The 17,827-nt window shown below is 46.8% G+C and overlaps 1 protein-coding gene across 1 annotated transcript in view; it reads right to left on the bottom strand.

Moving 5' to 3' along the window:
• Window positions 1-15,066, bottom strand: part of BCAR3 (BCAR3 adaptor protein, NSP family member) — a 218,956-nt gene extending 203,890 nt beyond the window's left edge. The window contains exon 1 of the mRNA XM_043876123.1: window positions 14,952-15,066. The gene's annotated coding sequence lies outside the window, so the exon portion shown is untranslated. The remainder of the gene's footprint in view (window positions 1-14,951) is intronic.
• Window positions 15,067-17,827: the final 2,761 nt, after the last annotated feature.

The following is a 17,827-nucleotide window of genomic DNA, read 5'->3' as shown; positions in this document are numbered from 1 at the left end:
GTTTCTCCCCATTGGGGGAAATTGGGTTTCCAATTTTTTCTCCCCAATTGGGTTTCTCCCCATTGAGTGTTAGTGCCCTTGGCAGTGTGAGTTGCCCCTATTCTAGAAAACAATGGCAGGTCCAGAGTCATCCAAAGGCTATTCTTGGGGTGCTCAGTCTTAGCCATGTCCCCTTCACTCTATCTCTGCAATACCAACCCCTGGTCTAATAATCAGCCCTATTACCTCCAAGTAGCACAGAGCCCTCCATCCCTCCCTCTTAGAAACCAGCCCAGAGGCCAACCTGGAGAGCTCGTCACTCACTTTATGTGACATAAGTTCTTGTAAACTTTGTATTTGACTTTTCCTTCTCCCTGGGGGATCTTGGGATTGGGTAAAAAAGCTGATGAAGCAAGTTAGTATCTTGTGCTTACTTTCCAACTTCATCTGAAATTGTTATAAAATGCATTTAAAAAATTATTTTAAACAAAAACATTGACAGAAACTAAAGGGGCCTCAGTTAGTTCCTAGAGGTAATATATCATTTGGACAGATGTGTGTCTGTGCGCATTGTCCCTTCCCCATAAGCACCTCCTGGGGGAATGCACAGGTACAGCCTCTAGAAAGGATTGGAATGATTTTTGGCACCAACAGCCCTCAGAAAATCTCATGGCTTTTAGACTATTCCCTTGCATTCCCATTGTGTCAGGCACTATTAAAAGTTAGCCTCCAGGGGCTTCCCTGGTGGCTCAGTGGTGAAGATTCTGCTTGCCAATGAAGGGACATAGGTTTGATCCCTGATCTGGGAAGATCCCACATGCTTGAAGCTATTAAGCCCTTGTGCCACATCTATTGAGCCTGTGTTCTAGAGCCCAGGAGCCACAACTACTGAAGCCCCTGTGCCTAAAGCCTGTGCTCTGCAACAAGAGAAGCAACCTCAATGAGAAGCTTGTGCACTGCAACTAGAGAAAAGCCCACGCAGCAACAAAGACCCAGTGTGGCCAAAAATAAGTTAATAAGCATTAAGAAAAAAAAGTTAGCCACCAGTGTGGGGTTCTTGGCCTTACAAAATTTATACCCTAGGCTTGTAGAGTTTTCTGGAATGGGAATAGGAGACACTGAGCTGTTCTGAGCTTTTGGGGTTTGAGATGGGGATCTGAGGATGTGAGCAGTTGTGGCTCCCCCTCACCCCCAGGTTGGAAGCCATGGTGACTGGGGTCTGTTCCAGATCTGACGAACAGATGAGTGGGCCTGGCCTCTGGGTTCTTTGCTGAGAGGCAAAGAAGAAAACCTTCACTCCTGTTTCCCGTCATAGTCAGGGGATTTGTGTTCAGACTAAGGAAAGCCAGAGATCTTCCTAAAGGAGCGCACATCCTGGGGCCTGGAGCATGAAGCCAGACCAAGTGGGGAGCACCCTTCCAACTCCCCTCTTCTCCAGAGGAGGAGCAGGCCATACAGCTCCCCAGCTTCTCTTCCTTCTTATCTTTTCCTCTTAATCTTTGGCATCTCACTCACTTGTTGAATTAGCTAGTGGTAAGACTAACTGCATAATTTCCCAGCTGACCTCAGATGAAGGGCAGTAATGTCTTTGTGAGGTAAATGTGCCCAGGCCAGCAGGAGTAAGATGGATTCTGCAGTGTGTGTTTAGTCAGTTGTGGGACAAACAGCTGAAACTCTCTCATCCTCTCATTTTCCTTTAACAGGGCCAGACAATCCCCCACAGGCTGCAGAGGGTGAGGCAGGCATCCTTCAGCGTGAACTCCTTCTTCCTGGGTCATTCCTTCAGCAACCTCCTTGCCACACTGCTTCTCCCACCGCCCAGCCTCCCTGCAGACCACTGCCTGGACTTCGGGGCCCACAGCCCTCCGTCCTGTGTCTCCAAGTGTAATGGGTTGGCTTCCTTTGGGGAACAGACACTGGGATGGAGATTTACATGCAATTACTGGCAAGTGTGCTTGGGAACGGTACTGCCAGGGAGGGAGAGAAGGCTCACACCATGGTGAGGATGCACCATCAGCACGGAGATCTCACCACCCACCACCCAGAGGAAGCTCTGAGGCTGAGTCAGCCCTTCAGAGAGGTCCTGAATGGAGACAAAGGGCTAAGAGTTTGTACCTCTGCATCATCCAGTCATTGGAGGCAGCTGACCCTGGGGTGCGGGCAAAGCCGTGGGCAAAGCAGCTCCCTTTGGGTGAGGGCAATTTCTGGGGAAGGACTGAGCTCTCCCCACCAGCAGGCAAACTCTCCTGGCAGCGGGAGAATGAGGGACTCAGCTCTGATGGGAAGGCCAACAGCACTGCCTGCCAGGGTGCAGAGAAAGAGGAGGAGGAAGCCGGGCCTCTAGCTTCCACTGCTCCAGGTCAACCCCTGGGAGTTGACCTGCTTGTCAGGAGACAGGGCCAGAGGAGAGAAGAAGGGCTTCCCAGAAGCCCCAGCAGTGGCTGGAAAAGAACACACATTGGCTGGGAACTGCTGGGCAGGCCTGGCCCACAGAAGGTGAACTGGCTGCCGTCTTGGGGGAGAGAGTCCAAATGACCTGCCTTAAGCCTAGGTGGGTCTGACACAGTCAAATAATGTCTGAGAAAAGCCCCTGATTGGGAGCCAGTTCTAGGATGGTCTAAATCTATGCCACTTTGCCGGATTCCCAAAGATTACTGCAACAGATAAGCAATACTCTGCTTTGAGCATCCTGGTGTATGTCATTTTTAAAGTATGGCAGAGTCATGGGTCCCCAGGAGGAGAATATCTGAGAGATGTTCGCACCAAACTTAGGAGCAAAGTCTGCCTATCTTTTCACCTTTCTTACATGTATCTATCTTCTCCCTCCAAACAACTCGAGTTCTCTGAGTCACTTAACAGATCCGACTTGGTTCTCTGCTATCTTTTTACCCTCGTGGCATTATTGCTGCTGCATGCTAAATCGCTTCAGTTGTGTCTGACTCTTTGTGACCCTATGGACTGTGGCCCGCCAGGCTCCTTGTCCATAGGATACTCCAGGCAAGAATACTGGAGTGGGTTGCTCTGCCCTCCTCCAGGTTATCTTCCCGACCCAGGGATCAAACCCAGGTCTCTCAGGTCTCCTGCATTGGCAGGCAGGTTCTTTACCACTAACGCCACCTGCCACATCTTTATTTTTCCATCTCATTTGAGAGGAGAGACAGTGTTTGGTGGCTGAGGAGAAGCTGTTGGGGGACAGAATATGAGAAAAGTCTGGCTCTTCACCACCTCCAACCCTTCTCCAGGCTGAGTAGGGAAGTGGTTGGTGGAGGCAGGTGAACTGTGGAAGGTTCCAGGTCTGCATGGCCCAGCCAGTGTAACTGCCAGCACGCCATTAGCTCTCTCCCCTACACTCCTAATACAGAACTGGATATAACACCAGCTTACCACTGTCCCCCAGCTAACCTCACAGAATGTGGACTGATGCAACCACAGCCTGTGACATAGTTAGCCAGACTCTGGTGACAGGCTTTCAAGTGTGGCAGGGGTGAAATATTGCCCCAGTGGTCTAGAGGGCCTGTGCCACCAGCAAAGAACCATTATGACAACAGGAAGGCGCCGAAAGCCCAGCACAGTGTAAACAGGAAAGATCTCTGTCTCCCTCTCCTCTTCATGAAAGAGAGGGAGAATTTAACCCTCTGGTGCTTGGCTAATTTCCACAGCAACAGTGGTCGGGGCTATTGCAGGGCCCCCACCCCACCCGGAGCAGCTCTGGGCTGGAAGGCTGCCTGCCCGGCCAGGGCAGGGGTGATGCCTGGACCTGTCAGCGGGTGGCTTCTGTAGGTTCTGGGAAAGCAGCATATGGAGCTGGGAGCAATGCAGGAAACTTACGGGATTTTAATTTTTTCTAGCCTAGTGCTTTTTCTTCCTTTTTCATTCCAGCTGCATCCATCAAACATTTAAATACTCACGTGACATATGTTTATTGAAAACACCAACAGTCCCTGGAAAATCCCTGTTCTTCTCTTATATGGCTTCTTCTAGTCATAAGGTCCTGCTCCCTCTTCTCCATGGAGATACCCCTTCAAGACCCACCTCTCTCGCAAAGCCGTCACTGCTCATGGCTGCTTGCTGGCTCTGATCTCCCCTCGCTTCTCCTTCCCTCTTGCACCGTACTCCCTGCCCTCTCCACCCCGCCTCAAGATCCCTCAGGTGCACTCCCTCCTCTCCAGCCTAGCTCAGGCTCCCACCATCCCTTGCTCTTTCCTGTTCTTCCAGCCTCCGTCCTTCCCCCTTCAATCTATTCTCTTGGCTGCAGTGTTCATCCCCAAAGACAAATATGATCCTGTCATTGAGTGATCTAAACACATCTGTAATAGCTAACATTTACTGAATGTTCACTGCACGCCAGGCTCTGTTCTAAGTGCTCTTTATGTGAAACTTGTCTAAATCTCACAATAAACTGTAAAGCAGGCATTATTTCTCCCATTTCACAGATGAAGAAACTATGGCTCAGAGAGGTTAAGTAGCCCGCCTAAGGTCACACAGCTAGCAAGTGGTAGAGCAAGCATTTGAACCCAGGCAAACAGATTTCAAATACTCCCCTCTCAAGCAATGTACTGAATTATTTATGTACTGAATGAATTATTCAGCTTCTCAATGACTTTCATCAGCCCTCAGGATAAAGTCCGAACTCCTCAGTAGTCAAGGTCCCTCACTTTAGACTCATCCCTTTTCATGTGCCGACAGGTACACTTTACTTCCCCACCCCTGAGTGATGTGCTGGTAAATGTTTAACAGTTGGCTCTCTGGAAAAGAAAACCCTGATACGGAGCATTTCCTGATCTCCATGGTGTAGGCACTCCCACCATGGCCGATTTCAAGCTGTGACTATGACATCACTGTACAAGGAAGAGATGTACTCAGCCAGGAGGAAGGAGTGGGCTTCAGGGTCAGACACACGGCAGGCCCTGCCCACCTCTATCATCCACCATGACTCCACCCAGCAAGAACAGTATACCTTGGACCACACACCACCCATCCACCTGATCACTAACCCAAGGCTCCTGTGTTGATCTGGAAAGTGCCAGTGAACTTCCACCTTCCTTTCCTCTTGTTCACCACCTACCTCTGGTTGTCTAAGGGCAGGGTTGAGAACTCCAACTAGACCACAAAGGCTGATGACCATCCTTTAGACAGACACCTGTCCCCTGCTTGCCACAGCAGGGTTGACCTACCCCGGCCATGGCCCTTCACCCAGAACACCCCATCTGCGATAGTTACGTCTTCACCCCTAAGAGATAATGCATCACTATTGCTCTAGCTGTGCCCTGTCCAGAGACATCCTGGCCTCTCCCCTCCTCAGCCCACCCACACTTCCAGGGCCCCATCTCTTCTCCTTATTTAATGTGATAACAGTCTCCAGATAAGGATGTCGCTGGCCCTCTACTCAGATGACCCATAGGCTCTTCTCCTCAGCAGTTCTCATTGATCTTCCTTATCCACAGACCCAGTCTTGGCTCTATAATCCCACCCTGTATGACTCAGACCCCAGGGCCCATCCACAGACCTCCGGGGAAGGTATCTCCCCAGCTGTGACACATGTGTGAGATCTCCCATCTAAGCAGGACCTCACCCATCAGTCAAGCAGCCCTTGGGATGACCATCCCTGCTCAGAGGCTGGAGAACCTTTCTGGCAGGCATGAACCAGAACGGACATCCTGGAGGATATTCCTAGGGAAAGGGGCTTTAGGTGTTTCCTCCACAGCTCCTAATTAAAGACCAGGTAGTTGGGCTTCCCTGGTAGCTCAGTCAGTAAAGAGTCTACCTGCAGTGCAGGAGACCTGGGTTCGATCCCTGGGTTGGGAAAATCCCCTGGAAAAGGAAATGGCAACCTGATCCAGTATTCTTGTCTGGGAAATCCTATGGACAAAGGAGCCTGGCAGGCTATAGTCCATGGGGTTGCAAAGAGTCGGACACGACTTAGCAACTAAACCACCAGCACCAGTTTACCCAAGGCCAATCCTTGTTTTCCTTTCACTTGTCCCCAGTGCGAAGTGTGATATCCCACGGGGCACTGGGTGTGGCTTGCGAGTGACATTTTCTTGTTAATTAAATGTTTACTGTGGTATCACTGCATAAATCATATACACCACATAAGAATGCCAGTTTCTACATGTTTATGACTGAAGGTCAGCACTTCCCACGGGGACCACAGTGAACTTCCCCATTCCTATGTTTCTGAATCTTGTGGTACCTGGGGCCACCTCCGTGATCGCCAGTGAGCATCTTTAAAAACAGTGGCAATTCCCAGAGATATGTAGGGCAGCAGGTCAAACATAAAGAAAGTTTACTCAGGGGCGGTTCTAGTTTTGGACTGGGCCATCACATAGCACTGGTGACCCCTCCAGTTGAGTCAGTGAGTTGAAAGCACTTCAGAAAAGTGAAGATTTGGGACAAATATATTAGACGGCACTCAGCGTGTGTGCATATAGAGAAGGGTGATTGCCATGGGCAGTTTCAGAGATGGTGCTGATGATGACCAGGCTGCCAGACGCCTTTCCGACGAAACCCAGAGATGAGAGTGCCCAGGAGGTGGGCAGCCAGAACTCTCCAAAGATTTATCTGCCCAGATGAATTTTCTTTATAACTATAGGAATGCTGGTCACTCCTGCTGCCTGGGCCACTGAGCTCTGTCCAGAGAAAGCCCTGACTTCTGGGGACACCCAGCCTGAAGCTGAGCATGCCTGCCTGCCCACACGTCCCTCCTGTCCCCTCTCTCCTCCGCTGAGCCCTCTTCAAGTTGTTTAAATGACCTCAAGGGCTCCTCCATTTTGAGGATATCAGCCATAATCTAACTGTGATAAATGGATTGTGCTGGCTCTTTCTAAGTCTCTGTTGGAGGTTTCTAGGGAATTTCTCTAGTGCTTATCTGATCAACTGGGGGCAATTCACTAAGCTCCCATGTAATGGAATCTGCTCTGAGCTTCAAGACATTGAAACAAAGACACGTAGACAAAGATGGCTGAGATAGAGATTCCTAGTACCACAAAGGCTGTGAGAAAGAGAAAGATCTTAGTACAGAATGTATAGCCACAGGGGTAGGGGAGGAGCAGGTACTTCAATCCTAAATGGCAAATGTGCCACAGTGTGCCTCCTCTTCTAACTAGCTGGCACATCATTGTTTTAGAAGCAGTGATTCTGAATCTGGTACAAGACTACCAAGAGTGATCAAGTTAAGAAAGATCCACACCGGGCCTACCCACACAGGATGGAAACTGGGCAGAAGCAAACAAGGCAGTGAGAAAGAATTTTTGCTGTGTAAGAGTTTAGGCTTGGATTTCCCTGGTGGACCAGGGGTAAAGAATCCGCCTGCTAATGCAGGAGACACGGGTTCTATCCTTGGTCTGGGATGATTCCACATGCTGCAGGGCAACTAAGCCTGTGCACCCCAATTCCTGAGCCCGTGCTCTGGAGGCTGAGAATTGCAGCTACTGAACCCTGTGCGCCCTAGAGCCGCTGCTTCACAACAAGAGAAGCCCGAACACCACAACTAGAGAGTAGTTTCCACGTGCTGCAACTAGAGAAAGCCCGCGTGCAGCAATGAAGACCCAGCACAGCCAAAAATAATTTTAAAAGAGTTTAGACTTTTTGAGGTTTGAACCATATAAATATATTACTCCTTTATAAAATAAAATGGAAAAAATCATACAAAGTTAGATTTACTCTATTTTGAAAAAATAAATATAACATCCAATACAACATTTAGTTAGGCAGCTCTTCTGAAATTAGAGGTTATAAAAGTACATATTTAAGCTCCAAGCCCCTTCATTTGTGCTCTGCCTTAGTCTAGGGACAGGGACATTGTGGGGCTGCGATTGGCTGAGGTCACGCTCAGTGACCATCAACATGACAGGTGGGACTAAGTGGTGAGCAGGTGCCTGCCTGCAAGGCTGCAGCTTCAGAGTCAATGCCAAGGCAGTGATTAGTGACCCTGTTTGCAGCAGATAGGAGGGGATCTGAAGAAGCCAAGTGTCCAGGTGGGAAAGCCTGCCCAAAAGGTGAGTGAGGCTGGAAGGATGGGAACAGCCGCAAAAAGAGATGTGCAGATAGGAGGAAATAGAGGGGAATCTGTGCCAAAACATGAGGTAAATCGAGAGACAATGCACCCTGGTGGGTTTCAGCTGAAAAGCGTGGTGTAGAAACCTCCACAGCCCATAGGAGCAAACCGGCAAGTCAGAGAGGCACTGGCCATGCAGACTGAGCTCGAAGACATCTAGGGGAGAAGCCAGGAGAAACCCCACTGCCCAGGGAAAGAGGAGGACGTGCCCAAGCCTGGTGAGTGGAGAAGTTAAAATAGAGCCGAAAGAGTGATCTGGACACCCAGAGGGAGGATGCGTAAACAAAGCAAGGGGTGACTGTGCAGAGGAGAATGGTTTATCCCGAAAAGTCAGCAGCAGTGAGAGTTTTAATTTCAGCCGCAGCCATCCCAGAACCCCTTGGGGAGGCAGCCCAGAGGAAGGCTGGAAGGGCTCTTCGGGGGCCTCGTCTTTCATGGGGATAAGGTATCTGGCAGCCTCTAGAACAGGACTCTGCCTGGGAGACAAGCTGCTTTCCCTTGAGTCATAAAATCCCTTCTCTGGGCCCCCAGGGGCACCAATTTTGCAGTATGTCGCCCAAAGGGACCAAGTAATTACGGGTGAAAACCATCCCTTTTAGCCCAAAGCTATTGCCTCTCCCCCTGCTTAAGGACAGCAGGCTGCAAGACCTGAGCGCTGCGTGTCACCACACTGGTCCCCAGGGGCCTCTGAGCGCTGGCTCAGACAGGCCCCGGAGTGTCCAGGGCTCAGTGGGGTAAGATCAGCACGCACACTTCCAAGACAAGCAAAGAGAGCTAGCTCTATAATTTCCTGACACTGAGGGAGGAGACAGAAGGAGCGCAGACCGGATAACTTCCCCAAAAGCCCAGCTGGCAAGCACACCCACACTGTGAGGTTGCAACTCCCTGAACTAATTAAAAGGCAGAGCAATGAGAATGTCTGAACTGCTGCATAAGCATCTCTTGGGGAAATATGTTTACGGTATTGCATACCCAGGGCTCCCCCTTCACATCCCAGAGCCAAGCCAGACATAGGTGACTACAGTTTAGAGCTGAATGTGTGTGTTTGGTGGAGTAGGAAATGGCAACCCACCCCAGTATTCTTGCCTGGAGGATCCCATAGATAGCAGAGCCTGGTGGGCTACAGTCCATGAGGTTGCAAAGAGTTGGACGCAACTGACCAACTGAGCACATGTGTGTAGGGATGTGTGGGCATGTGTGTGATGGGTGGATAAGAACTCAGGCACAGAGAATTATATTGTGTGATGGGAGACAGTCAAGGCAAGCTACCATCTTCCTTCTGATTCCCCTCAAGGATGGAAAAATAGGTAAAGGTCTTAAGTAGCATCACAGAGGAATTTATGTGGCCATTGGTTGGGGGGACCCTCCATCATATAAGGAGACATTGCAGTATCTCAATCTCTGGGAGGTGTTTTTCTCTCTAAGTTTAACCACTTTTTATTTGAGTTTAACCTTGCTAGCAGCCAGAATGGGCCAAATCAACATTAAGAGTTTTTTTCTGCTTTCTGAATCTATGAAAAGAAAAATTATTTCTAATTTTTTCCTCATAATGACACTTAATCAGGTTTGGAAAATTCCCCTGGTGCTGAAAGTCTGAAGCACTTTCTTATCTGCGGACTGGGGGTCCCAGAGGGAGCCCAGTCAGCAGGGTCCCTTCAGGAGCTCTGTCCATCTCAAGGTTCACTGGGAGTTATTTGATGAGGATATCAAGAACATAACTGAGCTACAAGATGCCAGATTAAATTCTGACATCCAAAAAGAGAACAGGGGCAGCACGCCCCCCATCTCTTTCCTGGGGAGGCCTCTGGTGGGGCCTGGGCTTTATCCTAGTACAGTGATGGATTGCACTGTCCAGGCTAATGAGAAAGAAAGAAGAAAGACCATTGCACAAGATGCTGGGAAGTGTCTTAACCGTCCCTTGGCCCAGATTCCACTCGGAATCCATCCCAAGTCTTTGGCAAAAGAAGACTTTAAATTGAAACGGCAAGAGAGCCCTTTGAAGCATCTCAAGAGTTGTGACCTTGGCGGGGGAGAGCCTGCCCCATCCCAGGTGGGCACCGCAAAGGAGGTGCAGCATCAGGACCGGCAGAGGCAGTGATGGTCGATGCAGGCCACCTGCAGAGGAAAGTGTGGCTCTGACCCCGGCCTCAGAAGACCTGCTGCTGCTGCTGCTAAGTCACTTCAGTCGTGTCTGACTCTGTGCGGCCCCAAAGACGTCAGCCCACCAGGCTCTCCCATCCCTGGGATTCTCCAGGCAAGAACACTGGAGTGGGTTGCCATTTCCTTCTCCGATGCATGAAAGTGAAAAGTGAAAGTGAAGTCACTCAGTTGTGTCTGACTCTTAGCAACCCCATAGATGGCAGCCCACCAGGCTCCTCCGTCCATGGGATTGTCCAGGCATGAGTGCTGGAGTGGGGTGCCATTGCCTTCTCTGCAGGAAGACTTGAATTGTCACTAAAAACTGTATGAGGCCCCTGGGACTCTGTCAGGTGAAAGCTGGGCTGTACCTTCAGCGGGGTTGGAGTTTCAAGCCCATAGAAATTCAGTAGGGAGGGAGCTCAGAGTGTAAGATATTTTTGTTTCCACTCTGTTACCCCTTTCTGACTGTGTCCCTCAGACAGGCAACAGGTGGGGAGGTATTTTATACATGGATGGTATGTAAACTGACAACATCCCTGTGAACACATCAGAAGACATGAATTACCTGTCTTCAGAGAAAAAGAAACGAATGATTCAAAGGTTATTGATAATTTATCCAAACTCCATTTTGTGGGTGGACTATCCATAAGCAGGCAACTGTTGGGAAGGGAGGTTGTGGGTGTAAACCCCACCACACCCTCATTTTTCTAGATAATTAACAAATTGTTTCAGGACCACAGACAGCAGCAGATGAGCTCCAGCTAGGTGCTCAGCCCACCCCACCCCAATCTGGTTCTTCTTTGCCAATGGTTGTCATCTCTGGTCCTTTACACCCCACTCAGGCTCTCAGCGGAAGCTCTGAGGACCTTCTGATGAGGTGCAGAGAATGGCTTAAGGCCACTACCCTGTACCTTTAGCACCAAAATGAGAAATCAATTGTCTTTATTGCCAAGTCCTGTCCTCATCCAATACTAATAACACTAGGTAACGCTTATTAAGTATATCCATGTTCTGTATCCTCATTTTATCCTTACAACTCTATAAGGTTAATTCTATTTTTACATCCATTTTATAGATGAGGAAACTGAGTCACAGAAAGAGGAAGTGATTTGTCTGAGGTCACAAAGGAAATCTGGTTCTTGAGTCCATCTCCATCGCCACTCTGCCGTGATGTGTTCTTGAACTTAGATGCAGGATGAAGGCAAAATGGTAAGAAACATGAAACTTTGTAGGCCAACTTGGCCCGTGAAGTCATCAGGGACCTGGAAAAGCCATCTGCTGTAATGCCTTGGACTTGGGAGTTCTGTTTCCTATTAAGATTCTGTCTCTTAGTATCCTTCAAAAACTAGGGCAGGTTATATAACTTCTCTGTGCAGCTCTTTCCTTCCCCAGTGGAACAACTAAGTGGACCTGGCATCATGGGTGGATCTGGAATAGGTAAAATATGCTGAAGCTGTTAAGGAAGAGAAGTCAGGAATTAGAATGTCTGTTCAGTTTTGTAAAGCGTGTGGTCTTCTGGCCTAGATGAGAGAATCACTGACTTTTAGAACTTTCAGTGCTTGCAGATCTTAGAGCCTATGTTCAATAGTATTGGGATGAATGCTTCATCCAACACAAGTATCCTTCTAGCTACACTCCTGAGACAGTGCTGGGGCCCTTCAGAGCCAGGAGGCTCTTTAAGTCACCTAGAAGCCATCTTTTGTCTGCAGGGCATCCTTCCTCCACCAAATGTACCCAAACAGTCTCATAGCAGTCTCCACTGCTGCCGTTTACATTGCACCATGTCTGCCTTGCTCCCACCAGAATCTAACCCTGCCCTCTGGAGAGGCTTGAGTAAATCAAATCCCACTGCCCAAGGCAGTCCTGGCATGAAGGTGAGCTCTGATGCTCTCTTTTCCATGCTAAACCATTCCACCTTCTTCAACTGACATTAACCTCATTTCTACCACCCTCACCATCCTTATTACCCTTCTCTGAGTACACTTGGTTTGTCAATTGTTCCCCCAGCCTTCCGTCGATTCTCCGAATATTTCCTGAGTGCCTTCTGTGAAGACAGCAGATGCTGAGAATGCTAGAAAAAGCATAGTCTCTGTCTTGAGGAGCTCACTGTCTTGGGATAGGAGGGTGGAGTACTCCTAAGGAATTGCAATATAGTGTGGGAAGTGCTATGACAGGGGTAAACCCAGCGGACTCTGAAAGCCCAGAGGCTGGGGAAGCTGACAGGTGGAGAGGTGTGTGTGTTTGCTGGAAACTGCACTCTAGAGGGGGGAGAGAGGGAGAGGAGACCAGTTCTGGGAACTGCTTGTGGTTTGGAACTACAAGACTAAGGGTTGAAGGTTGTGGGTCAGTGGGGGATAAGAGATAGGCTTAAGATCAACAGGGGTCAAATCATGAAGGCCATGGTATGAGACTATTCTGAGGGTAATAGGGAGCTCCTGAAGGTTTGTAAGCAGGAGGGTAACACAATCAAATTTAGTTTTTAAGAACAACGACTCTGATTTCTAAGTTGGAGAGTGTATTGGAGGTAGATGTGAAATGGGAGGCAGGTGATGTCATTGCCAGCTCAGAACAGAGCACAGCAGAACTCTGACCTCTGACCTTATTCTGGAAGCTGAGTTTCTACGGAAGCTGCCTGCAAATGCGAACTATACTGGTAGCCACAACTCACTCCTGTTTCATGTTCAGGGGTACAAACCTTTTCAAAAGGAACAGTAATGTTAGCTTTTTCCCAGCATCTATCTTTGCAGACAACTTTTTAAGATTTAATCAGTTCAGCCCCTCCTTTAGGATTATTGAAATCTTTGTGCATCTTAATTCAACTCCTTCATCTTTATTTAAGGGGAATACTGAAGGACTTGCCAAAGGGCACGTGGGGTAATTAGTGGTGGAAACAATGCTGAACCCCAGTTTCCTGACTCCTAAGCGAGGCACCCTGTTATTCCACCTCTCTAGGAAACTGATCTGTTTAGAGAAACTAGAATCCAGATTGACTAGCAGTCACTTACATGAAAGAACAGGTCTTAAATTACAGGCCCCAAAGGCAGGAAGGGGAGACCCTATACCCTTTTCCAATATTACCTCTTATTGACTAAAATAATCCCTGAGTTAGAATCTACATTCGACAGGGATGGCATTACAGGTCTTCAGACAGCTGAAGATCACAGCTGTTCAAACCCAATCATCCAGGCACTTGACAATGTCAAAAAGCTTGAAAGAATTTCACAGAGTGAAAAAAAATCTTACAAGCTAATGAATGCTTAACAAACGCTTCTCTCTGGAACTGAACTAGTTCAGATTGTAAAAGCTGTTCAGGGAGAAGGGACAGGTGATGGGAAATGGGACACTCTCTGTGGGGGAGATGGGGAGGGAGCCAGCGTACAGAAAGCTTCCCTGGATGAATGCCTGGAGAATGAGGGTCCTTCTCAATTAGGACCTAACCCCTTGGTCTCTGACAGATTTCTTACTGGAGCCCATGAGACCTGGAGACTGGTTTCCTTGGGCCCTGTGTATTAAAGCCTCTGACCCTCAGTCCTGAGAACCTGCACAGACAATGTGCAGAGCCCTGTGCCCAGGTTATCCTGAGACCAGCACACCCTAGGTTGGTCCATACCCCCTATCCAGCACCACACCTTCATTAGCTCTCTTCCTCTTTGTTTACTTTGCCTGGATGTTAATGCTTTACCACTTTTTAAAACAGAACTGACCTCTACTTCTAACCAGCTCATCCTGCATCTCCTCTGAGAACTCAAAGGACCTCTACCCTTTCCCCAGACTCTACCCTCTCCCCACAATCTCATCCCCCACTTGAATCCACACCTCAAGTTCCACTAGAGCAATGCTTTCCTACTATCCCCTGTTGTGAAGCCAAATGCCATTATGGAAACTTCAGACTTGTCAGATGAGCAAGCACTTTACTGCTCCCTTCCCAACAAACATATGCTTATCTTTGAATAACTGTAGATCAGCCAAATTTCATCAAGGTAGTTAAGAGCAGTGAGGAACAATTCCAAAATTGGAATTGTTCAATTCCACTCTTCAGGGAGAGATTGTAAACAAACCTTTTATCTACTTTTCAAATAACAGACACCATAAGTATTTTTTTTTTTAAAGAGGAGAAACAAATCAAGTCATAAGCATTTTGCTCTGAGCCCTGATCTTATTATCTAAGCTGGAAAGGAAGCCCCACAGTCTGGACTGAGATGTTGACCATATCCCCAACCCTTTCCCTGTGGTCAACAAAACCCTCTTCAGTGAAGCCTCGGCCTGAACTTATCCAGTTTGAGATGAGAAGCAAGAGCCTCATTAAAGCCATCAACTGGAGAATACTTTTTTAAAAGAGCATTTTCTATAGCATTCTATCTGGTTTCTCACACATCTTCAGTGACACCTGAAAAGCTTTGTTGAAGTGAAGTGTATTTGTCTGTGTCTGGGTTACTCAAATTGCCTCTCTTCTCTGCCAGGAAATTCCGATTTCTGGCAAGAGATGCCCACATGAAAAGAAAGGGCTCGCTGACACAGAGGACTTCCAGAGGATTAAACACAAGCCACAGTTGTTCTTTTTTTAAAAGAATGAACTAAAATAAAAGCTTATTCTGCTCACCCACACAAAATGCTGTTCTCAGAGAGGACACAGTACTGACTGCTACTGGCCTCAGAGACATTGTCTACATTAGCATTTAGTGTCTTAACTTTAAACACCAACTGAACCACTGCAGCGTGCAGGTGAGTCTGCGTCTAACACGCCTCAGCCCCACCCCTCCGGAGCCAGCACACTTACCTAACGACACGATGCCAAGGCTTCACCTCTCCCGGCTGGGGCTTCAAACACGAGGGGACTCAGGGGGCATCCGCTTTCAACCACAGAGCCGGGGGTGCTGGCGTCTTCTCTTCTAGGGAGCCAGGTGCACTCCTGACCACCCAGCCGCTGGGGAATCACAAGGTGATACCGTCAGGTCTGGAAGGTTTGCCGAGCGATTGCTTCATACCACAGGGTGCTTCCTGCCCCCAGCTAAAAGAATGAAGGAGGGGTTTCCTTCAGAAATGCAGATTTTCAACAAAATTCCTTTTCTCTGTGTGTACAAGATGGTGCATTGCAATATTATCTGTAAGAGGAAATAACTGGGAAAAAATGCTGCCAACTGGGGACTGAAATAAATGATGAGATTTCCATGTACTGCAACAACAAAAAAGAGATTCTGTATTTGCTGCTAAGGCCTCTAATGTATACTGCAAGGTGAAAAAAAAAAAAAAAAAAAAAAACCCCAACAGATAGTACTTGCAGTAAGGTCCAATAGCATTTATTTTTGTATATGCTTAGAAAAAATGTGTAGAGCGATTCACAAGAAACTTGGAATAGCGGAGACCCTGGGGAGTAGAACTAGGGCAGGAGGAGTGATCTGACTTTTTGGCTCATTTTAGATTTTCTTTTTTACCTTGTGTATACACTTAGTACTCTTACAATAAAAGAATTTTTAAAAATTCCTTCCTTGCTGAAAAGTATTTTTGTCAGCTACACAGGAGCTTCCAAAAAATAAAACTTCTCCATCATTAATCAAGCTGCAATGGATGATTTTGAAAAGAGAAACTCAGTATCCTAGAAAAGTATACTGAACAGCAAATCTCAGTGAGTTTGGGGAAGGGAGATGGTGGCTTAGTCACTCAGCCGACTCTTTGCGACCCCATGGACTATATATAGCCCACCAGCCTCCTCTGTCTGTGGAATTTTCCAGGCAAGAATACTGGAGTGGGTTGCCATTTCTTTCTCCAGGGGATCTTCCAGACCCAGGAATCGAACCCAAGTCTCCTGCTTGGCAGGCAGATTCTTTACCACTGAACCACCTGGGAAGCCAATAGATATATAAATAGCAGTAAAATAATGCTAGCAAGTAGGAAGAGATGAAAGAGGAACAAAACAGTATGTAAGATCACTTTATGAGGAGAGAGAGATTACTCCCAGTTAGAGGGGAATCAGGGAAATTGATGGAGCAGGGGAGGTAGCATTTAAGCCAGAGCCTGAGAATAAGTAAAAAATGAAAAATGCTAATGAGATATAAATTCATCTGAATTTGAAATCAGATTCCCAATATATACAATAATTTCAAATTTTAGGAAGATGTGAGGCAGAAGTTTTTTGGATATTCATTGAACTAAAAGATGAGTAAAAATAGTTGAAAGCCTGAACATACACATTCTGCAAAAATGTATAAAAAATGTATAACTTAACTTCATCCTATGATAGTCTAACTTCTTTACAAAAATACTCTTTACTGAAGTGTAAATATTTTCAACACCAATTTCTCTGCAAGAACAAGGCATAACTTCTGGGGAAGGGAAGAATCTTCAGAAAATAGATTCTGATACTGCCTCAAGTTGAGAAACACTGAATTAATGTACTGCATTTTATTTTTATAATTGTATATGCTGGAAAATTTTAGCATATAGAAAAAACAGTATCATGAACTCCCATGTACCCAACACCAAGCTTCATTATTTAACATGGCTAATCTTGTTTTGTACCTAACCCATCCCCTACTCTCCTGACATCTTCCAAACATCGTGTTGCTTTATTTGAGAGCATGTTTTTTCATTTTGTTTGTTTTTTGCTGTTTTTTGTTTGTGGCTGCACTAGGAGGCAAGTGAAAGCTTAGTTCCCTGACCAGAGATCGAACCTGTGCCCCCTGCAGTGAAAGCACAGAGTCTTAACCACTGGACCCGCAGGGAAGTCCCTGAAGTTTTGTATTCTTATATTAAGAACTCTTTTTTTAAACATTATCACCACACCATTAAGATATGTTTTTATTAAAAATTTTAATTTTATTTTATTGATGTATAGTTGATTCACAATGTTGTATTAATTTCTGTTATACAGCAAAATGATCCAGTTATACAAATATATATTTTCCATATTCTTTTCCATTATGGTTTATCACAGGATATTGAATTTAGTTTCCTGTGCTATATAGTAGAGTCTCATTTAAAGATAAGTTTTTTAAAACTTGCCAGTAACCCCTCTATATCATTAACTATCTAGTAAGTATTCAGATTTCCAGACACGCGCTATATATGGGATTTGGTTGCTATGTCTACTATGTTCATAATTATTTAAAGGTTCTGTTTCTGCTTTTTCCTCGTAATTTATTGGTTGAGGAAACCAAGTGACTTGTCCTGCAGAATTTCCCACATTCTGGACTTCACAGATTATATACCTGTGGAGTTTTTCAGCATGCTCTTCCATCCCTTCTGTTTCCTGTAAATTGGTAGTTAGATCTAGACTTGGTTTGATTTGGGTCTAATTCTTTGGAATAATAGATAATGTCCTGTTTCACTCTGTGATCCTAACTGCCATTGATGACTAGGATTAAATAGTATCCCTCACAAAAGATATGTTCAAATCCTAAACTTCATGCCCATGGAGGTAATTCAGGTTAAAATGAGACCCACATTAACCCAGCACTTATTAGAGGAGGAACATTTGAACACAGACTCAAGGAGGAGATGGTCATGCAACCACAAAGGCAGAAATCAGAGTGTTATATCTACAAGCCAAGGAATGACAAGGTTTGCCAACAAACACCAGAAGATAGAATAGGAAAGGAAGGATCCTCTCGTAGAGTTTGAGAGGGAGCATGTTTCTGCCAACACCTTGATTTCAGA

Source organism: Cervus elaphus, chromosome 20 (genome assembly GCF_910594005.1).
Source record: "Cervus elaphus chromosome 20, mCerEla1.1, whole genome shotgun sequence".
NCBI classification, from domain to species: Eukaryota; Metazoa; Chordata; class Mammalia; order Artiodactyla; family Cervidae; genus Cervus; species Cervus elaphus.
Note: the sequence above shows the minus strand (reverse complement) of the source record. Positions and strands in the feature narration are given on the sequence as shown.